This window comes from Sus scrofa, chromosome 11, assembly GCF_000003025.6.
Source record: "Sus scrofa isolate TJ Tabasco breed Duroc chromosome 11, Sscrofa11.1, whole genome shotgun sequence".
Classification (NCBI taxonomy): domain Eukaryota; kingdom Metazoa; phylum Chordata; class Mammalia; order Artiodactyla; family Suidae; genus Sus; species Sus scrofa.
In genome coordinates this window covers 79,078,299-79,084,242 of record NC_010453.5, presented here as the reverse complement: position 1 = coordinate 79,084,242, position 5,944 = coordinate 79,078,299, and positions in this window count along the sequence as shown.

Sequence of the window (5,944 nt, the reverse complement as noted above, 5' to 3'; positions counted from 1 at the left end):
GGCTGCCGGCCGGACGTACCCCGCGCTCGGATCCTCACACCCTGTCCAACCCAGCCGGACTGCGCGCGCCGCCGGGAAACTTCCGCTCCCGACCCAGCCCCGCCCCGGAAGTCCGCCGCAAACGCATCCCCCTCTGGCGCCGGAAACGGGCGTCGCGCCGTAGGTTCCGTGGCGTTCTCTTAGCCCTTGCGTTGCCTGGGTTCCTGGGGGCTGCAGTCGCCTTTACTCTGAGACTCATTTCGCGGCGGAGGCGCAGCCAATGACGTGTCAGTGCGCCCATTTCTGATTAACTCTTTCGGAGTCGGGCGCTTGGCCGCCACGCCCCCAGGTTCAGTGCATCTAAATGTGACTCGTGCTTCTCTCGTAAAAATGGCAATAAAAGCCTCAGAGGCTGGTTGTGCGGTGAAGTGAGCGCCCACGCGGAGTCCCGGCACGTGGTGTAGAAGCTCTCTGACCGTACAGCCAAGGGCTAGTGTCCTTTCAGATTGTCCTTTGGCAAAATGCAGCCTCCTGGAGCGGTAGCTGATCAAAAACAAGAACCGAAAAGATGTGGATCTGTTAAAACCTGGGTCCATACAATGGAATATTATTCAGCAACAATGAATGAAATGTCACGTTTGAACCTTATGCTTAGTGAAGGAGCCAATCACGAGAGACCTCGTATTCTGTGTCGTTCCAGGAACACCAATTCTATCACTGACCAAAGTTTGCTCAGGCTTCCCTAAATCATTTCAAGGAGGCTTGTTTTTTGGACTTCCATGTTCCTTTCTGCGTTGTTCAGTTTTTGCAAGCATTCTGATGTCAGTTCAGCCAAAATCCCCCACCCTGTAGGTTCCTCATCCTGACAACCTCCCGGGTGATGTCTGATCACCCAGCCTGCCTTCAGGAAGAATCCCCCGACCCCAGGTTTCCTCTTAGTAATTTTCCACTCAAAGACCAGCACCCTGCTCCCTGGATGGGCATTCCCACCTGCCTGTGCTGCATTCTGAGTTGAGCCCAATCTCTCCCTTGTTGTGGGATGATAAGGGTCTGGCAATTCTTATCTTTTGAGTTTTATCTCCTTGGAGAAGCCTTGAAGTCTCACATCCGTCACTGCAAATTTCCATCACAGTGGTCCCTGTACCTGTGTTGATAGCTCCCCACCTCTGAATAAATCTTCCTTATAGTGCTTTTACAAATGTTATTTGAATATTTTTCTCTTTAACACTATTTATATGAAATATCCAGAATAGGCAAATTAATAGAGATAGTTGAATAGTAATTGTCAGAGGCTGGAGTGAGGAATGGGGTTGGGCTGATGGGAAGTGACTACTAAAAGGTAGAAGATTTCTTTTAGGGTGATGACAGTGATCAAAACCAGATTGCATTGGGAGTTCCCATGTGGTGCAGTGGGTTAAGGACCTGGCAATGCCACAGCTGTGGCAAGGTCACAGCTGTGAAGTTGGCTTGATCCCTGGCCTAGGAACTTCCATATACCTGGGGTGTAGCCAAAAACAAACAAACAAACGAAAAACCAGATTGCAGTGGTTGCTGCATAGCTCTGTGAATAAACTAAAAGCCACTGAAGTCTACACTTTAAATTTTATGGTATGTAAAACATGTCTCAATAAAGCTGTTAAAAAAACACCCACAACAACCCTTCTTTGATGAATTGAATGTAAAAAGAAACATTATTTGACAAATACGTTTCACTTAGTTCAATGTGCACAACATGGTGCTAGCAGTTATGTGTGCAAAGACGAAGACATTATGTGCACTCTTGCAGAAAGCCACCTCAGAGAGCAATCTCTGTACATGTTAAATCTTCAGTCTAACAGAAGGAAACGTGTAAATATGTAAATGCAATTAATGAGTGCAAAGAGAAGTTCCTGTTGTGGCTCAGTGGTAACTAACCCAACTAGTATCCATGAGGATTCCATCCCTGGCTTCGCACAGTGGGTTAAGGATCCGGCGTTGCCTTGAGCTGTGTGTAGGTTGCAGACGCATCTCGTATCCCACATTTCTGTGGCTGTGGTGTAGGCCAGCAGCTGCAGCTCCGATGCAACCCCTAGCCTGGGAACTTCCATATGCCGCAACTGAGGGCCCCCCCCAAAAAATGCAAAGATGCAAGACTTCCCTACCCCTTCAGTGCCAGCAGGTAATTAATCAGTTCTGTGGGCTGTATTTCAAGCCATATTTTCAATTGCTTCTGTTCATTTAGTGACATTTATATATAATTATCTGGGTATCGCCTCCTTAGAGTTTGTCTTTTTTGTCATATTTCACATGGATGCACTCTCTCTATAAAGGATTCCCCCTGTTACGGTGTATGAACTGGACATTTCGCTGACCCTCCCCTCCTCCTCTTCCCAGAAGCTATCCCTACACATTGCTGTGCATTTTCTGGTCTCCTTTCTGTACTCTGAACGCACATGTGTACATTTATAAATATGTCTTTTTCTTTTCTACGAAAATTAGACGATGCAGTATGTAATTATTCTGAGAATTGCCTCATTCACTGGAATACTTCCCCATCAGAATTGCCTTGTTCTTCTTGATGACTGAAAAATATTTCACACTATATTCATAAGACTAGGCTGATTAGTTATACAAACTAGTCCTCCAGGTCACGCCTGTGTGGCTGTGATGGTTGATTTTATATGTCAACTTAACTAGAGAACAGGATGTCCCTATCTTCGAATAAACGTTATTCTGAGTGTGTGTGTGTTCACTAAAGGCCCGAATGGAACAAAAATGTGCGACCAGAAAGAATTCTCTTTCTCTGCTGACTGCTAAGTTGTCAGTCTTCTCCAGCCTCTGGACTCAGCCTGGAGCTCAAACCATGGCCTCTTCTGGGTCTCGGGGTTGCTGACTGCAGATCCTAGGGCTTCTCAGCCTCCATGACTGCAGGAGCCAGTTCCTTGCAATAAATCATAGACATGTGTACTCACAGTGAGACTTAGATCTGAAAACAGTGAACATTTCCTCCAGGAAATCTTTGAATTTCCCAGGCTGGGGTTATGTGTCTCTCCTATACTTTTTAGCAACACTCTTTTTTTTTTCTTTTTTTTTTTTTTTTTAACAGAAACACCGCTATCATGTGGAAAGTAACATAATGTCTTTTCTATCAGAGGAAACCTTGGTTGCTCCATTTTGCTGCGGTTTCAGCTGAAATGCCTTCCTGCAACCCCCCTCCTCTTCCCTCTTCTCCCAGTAACAATTTGTTTTGAATTAGCCAACCGAGAAGAATGTGCACCCTGACCTGACCCATGGGAAGGGGACAGGTACATCACCTGCATTAGGGATAAATAGGGAGGGTCTTCTCTTCTTCGTGTGCGCTTTTTGAGCACCTGCGCCCTTCTGCAGAGGTAAAGAGCCTTGGCGAGATCTCCCCGTGTTCATGTGTCTCATTTTCCAACACTGACTATCTGAGCCATCTCCCCAACAATCATTGCCTGTTTTTTTTTTTCTTTTTTTTTTTTTCCTCCACCTTCCCTTTGGTCTCTACGTTCCTTGTGGGCAAATACTGGGGTAGAATGTAAGAAGCAGAAAATAAATAGAATATTCGTATCAGTCAAAAACACCCCTGGACATTTAAACACTTGGCAGAGGTCTAATTTTGTTTCCTAATCTCCGATCGCTACCTGATATGAATCTCACCCAGCTAACATCGAGGTGTTGGCAGGGCTGTTTTCCTGCTGGAGGTGCTTGCCCTTTCCACCTTCTAAAGGCCACCTACTTTCCTTGATGCTTGGCTTCTAGCTCTGCCTTCAAATCATCAGCATAGCATCTTTAAGATTCTGACCCTTTTGCCTCTTTCCTTCACTTATAAAGATCCTTGTGATTATATTGCTTCCACCCAAATTCCTCAGGAAAATTGCCTTATTTAAAATCCTGAACTTAATCACCTCTGCAAAGTCCTTTTTGCCATTTTAGATACCACGTTCACAAGTTCAGGAATTAGGTGTGGACATCTTGGGGGCTGTTACTCTGCCCACCTAGTCAGCCACCTGAAGGTAGGCCTTTGTTACAGCAGGAAAAGGAAATATAAATGAATCAGACAAAATCCATCCTTTCTGCTGGAGACCAACTCAAAGTGCAGGGACCACATTCCAGGACCATTTTTTCTTTCCAGCGCCATAGGCAAATGATTTACCCACTGTTACTGGAGGGTGGCCATGGGATGGGGAGAGCAGACTGCTAAGATGCAGCCAGAGGCAGGAATGAAGGCCACGGAAGGCTTTGAAAATACTCGGAACCATCCTGCAAGGCCACACCACAGAGCGGCAACAAGTGTGCAGTTTGGTGGGAAAGAGGGCTCTGGCTTGGTTCAGATCCTGGGCACAGATTCCTCAAACTCTCTGTGTGTCATTTTCCTCATATCTAAACTAGCTCAAATGGAGTTCCCATCCGCTGTGGCTCAGTGGGGTAGGAACCTGCCATAGCATCCACGAGGATGTGAGTTCGATCCTGGGTTAAGGATCCAGCATTACCATAAGCTGCAGTATAAGTTGCAGATGAGGCTCAGATCCAGTGTTGCTGTGGCTGTGGTGTAGGTCAGCAGCTTCAGCTCCAATTAGACCCCTAGTCTGGGGACTTCCATATGCTACAGATGTGGCCGTAAAAAAATAAAAATAAAATAAAATAGCCCATTCTGTTGAGCATTGAGGCATGTAAGAACTTGAGGTAATTTACGTAAAGTGCTTAGAATAATGATGAACGTATTCTGGTAATTATAATTACCATGACCATCAATATACATTGCACTGTATTGTATTGCATTACTAATGGCATTTATCACTAGTGGCAATAGTAGTAGCAAGACTTCCCCTCGTGGCTCAGTGGTTAACGAACCCGACTAGCACCCATGAGGATGCGGGTTTGACCCCTGGCCTTGCTCAGTGGGTAAGGATCTGGCGTTGCCATGAGCTGTGGTGTAGGTCACAGATGCAGCTAGGATCTGGCATTGCTGTGGCTGTAGTGTAGGCTGGGGGCTATAGTTCCGATTCGACTCCTAGCCTGGAACCTCTGCATGCCATGGGTGGGAGTCTAAAAAGCCGGAAAAAAAAAAAAGTAGTAGCATCAGGCTTGCTAACAAGCCTGGGAAACACAAATCAGCAGCATGGGAATCTCAGCCATTTCTGAGTCCATCTCAAGGTTAGACAGTTTGCTCCATTCTACTTCACGTCTCTTCACCAAGACAGTTTTGTCTACCTCCTGGCCCACTCGGCTCCATGGGCTAGCTAAAAAGCAGTGACCAGGCTGCCAAACAAATTTCAGGCATCTCAGATAGGCCTGGAATTTCTCTGTTATAAAAAGCTGTCTAGGTGTTTTGTCATACCCAATTTCATGTTTAGAGTCTTCAGTGAACCTTTTTTATTAACTTATATGTTCTCAAGTCATATATTTGAGGTAAATAACTAGGAAAATCACAAATATGGTCTAAAATTTCTTTCTAGCAAACTCATTTTAAAAAAGACAAAATAAAATGGAGTTCCCATCTTGGCTCAGTGGTTAACGAATCTGACTAGGAACCATGAGGTTGTGGGTTCGATCCCTGGCCTCGCTCAGTGGGTTAAGGATCTGGCGTTGCCGTGGGCTGTGGTTTGGGTTGCAGATGCGGCTTGGATCTGGCGTTGCTGTGGTTCTGGAGAAGGATGGCATCTACAGCTCCAGTTAGACCCCTAGCCTGGGAACCTCCTCATGCCTCGGGTGCAGCCCTAGAAAAGACAAAAAGACAAAAAAAAAAAGACAAAATAAAATAGCGAATTCAGTCGGGATTGCAGGTCCTCAGTAACGGGATCATATGGACATTTCCCAGATGTCCCTGAGGATCCCATGACTTTTATTTCATTCCATGAGGCCAGGCTCCAAATGTCGTCAGGTATTAAAAGCTTTGCTGCAAAATGATTTAATCAGTAAACACATACCCTTGAAGCATAATCTATCCCTTTTTTCCAGTTTG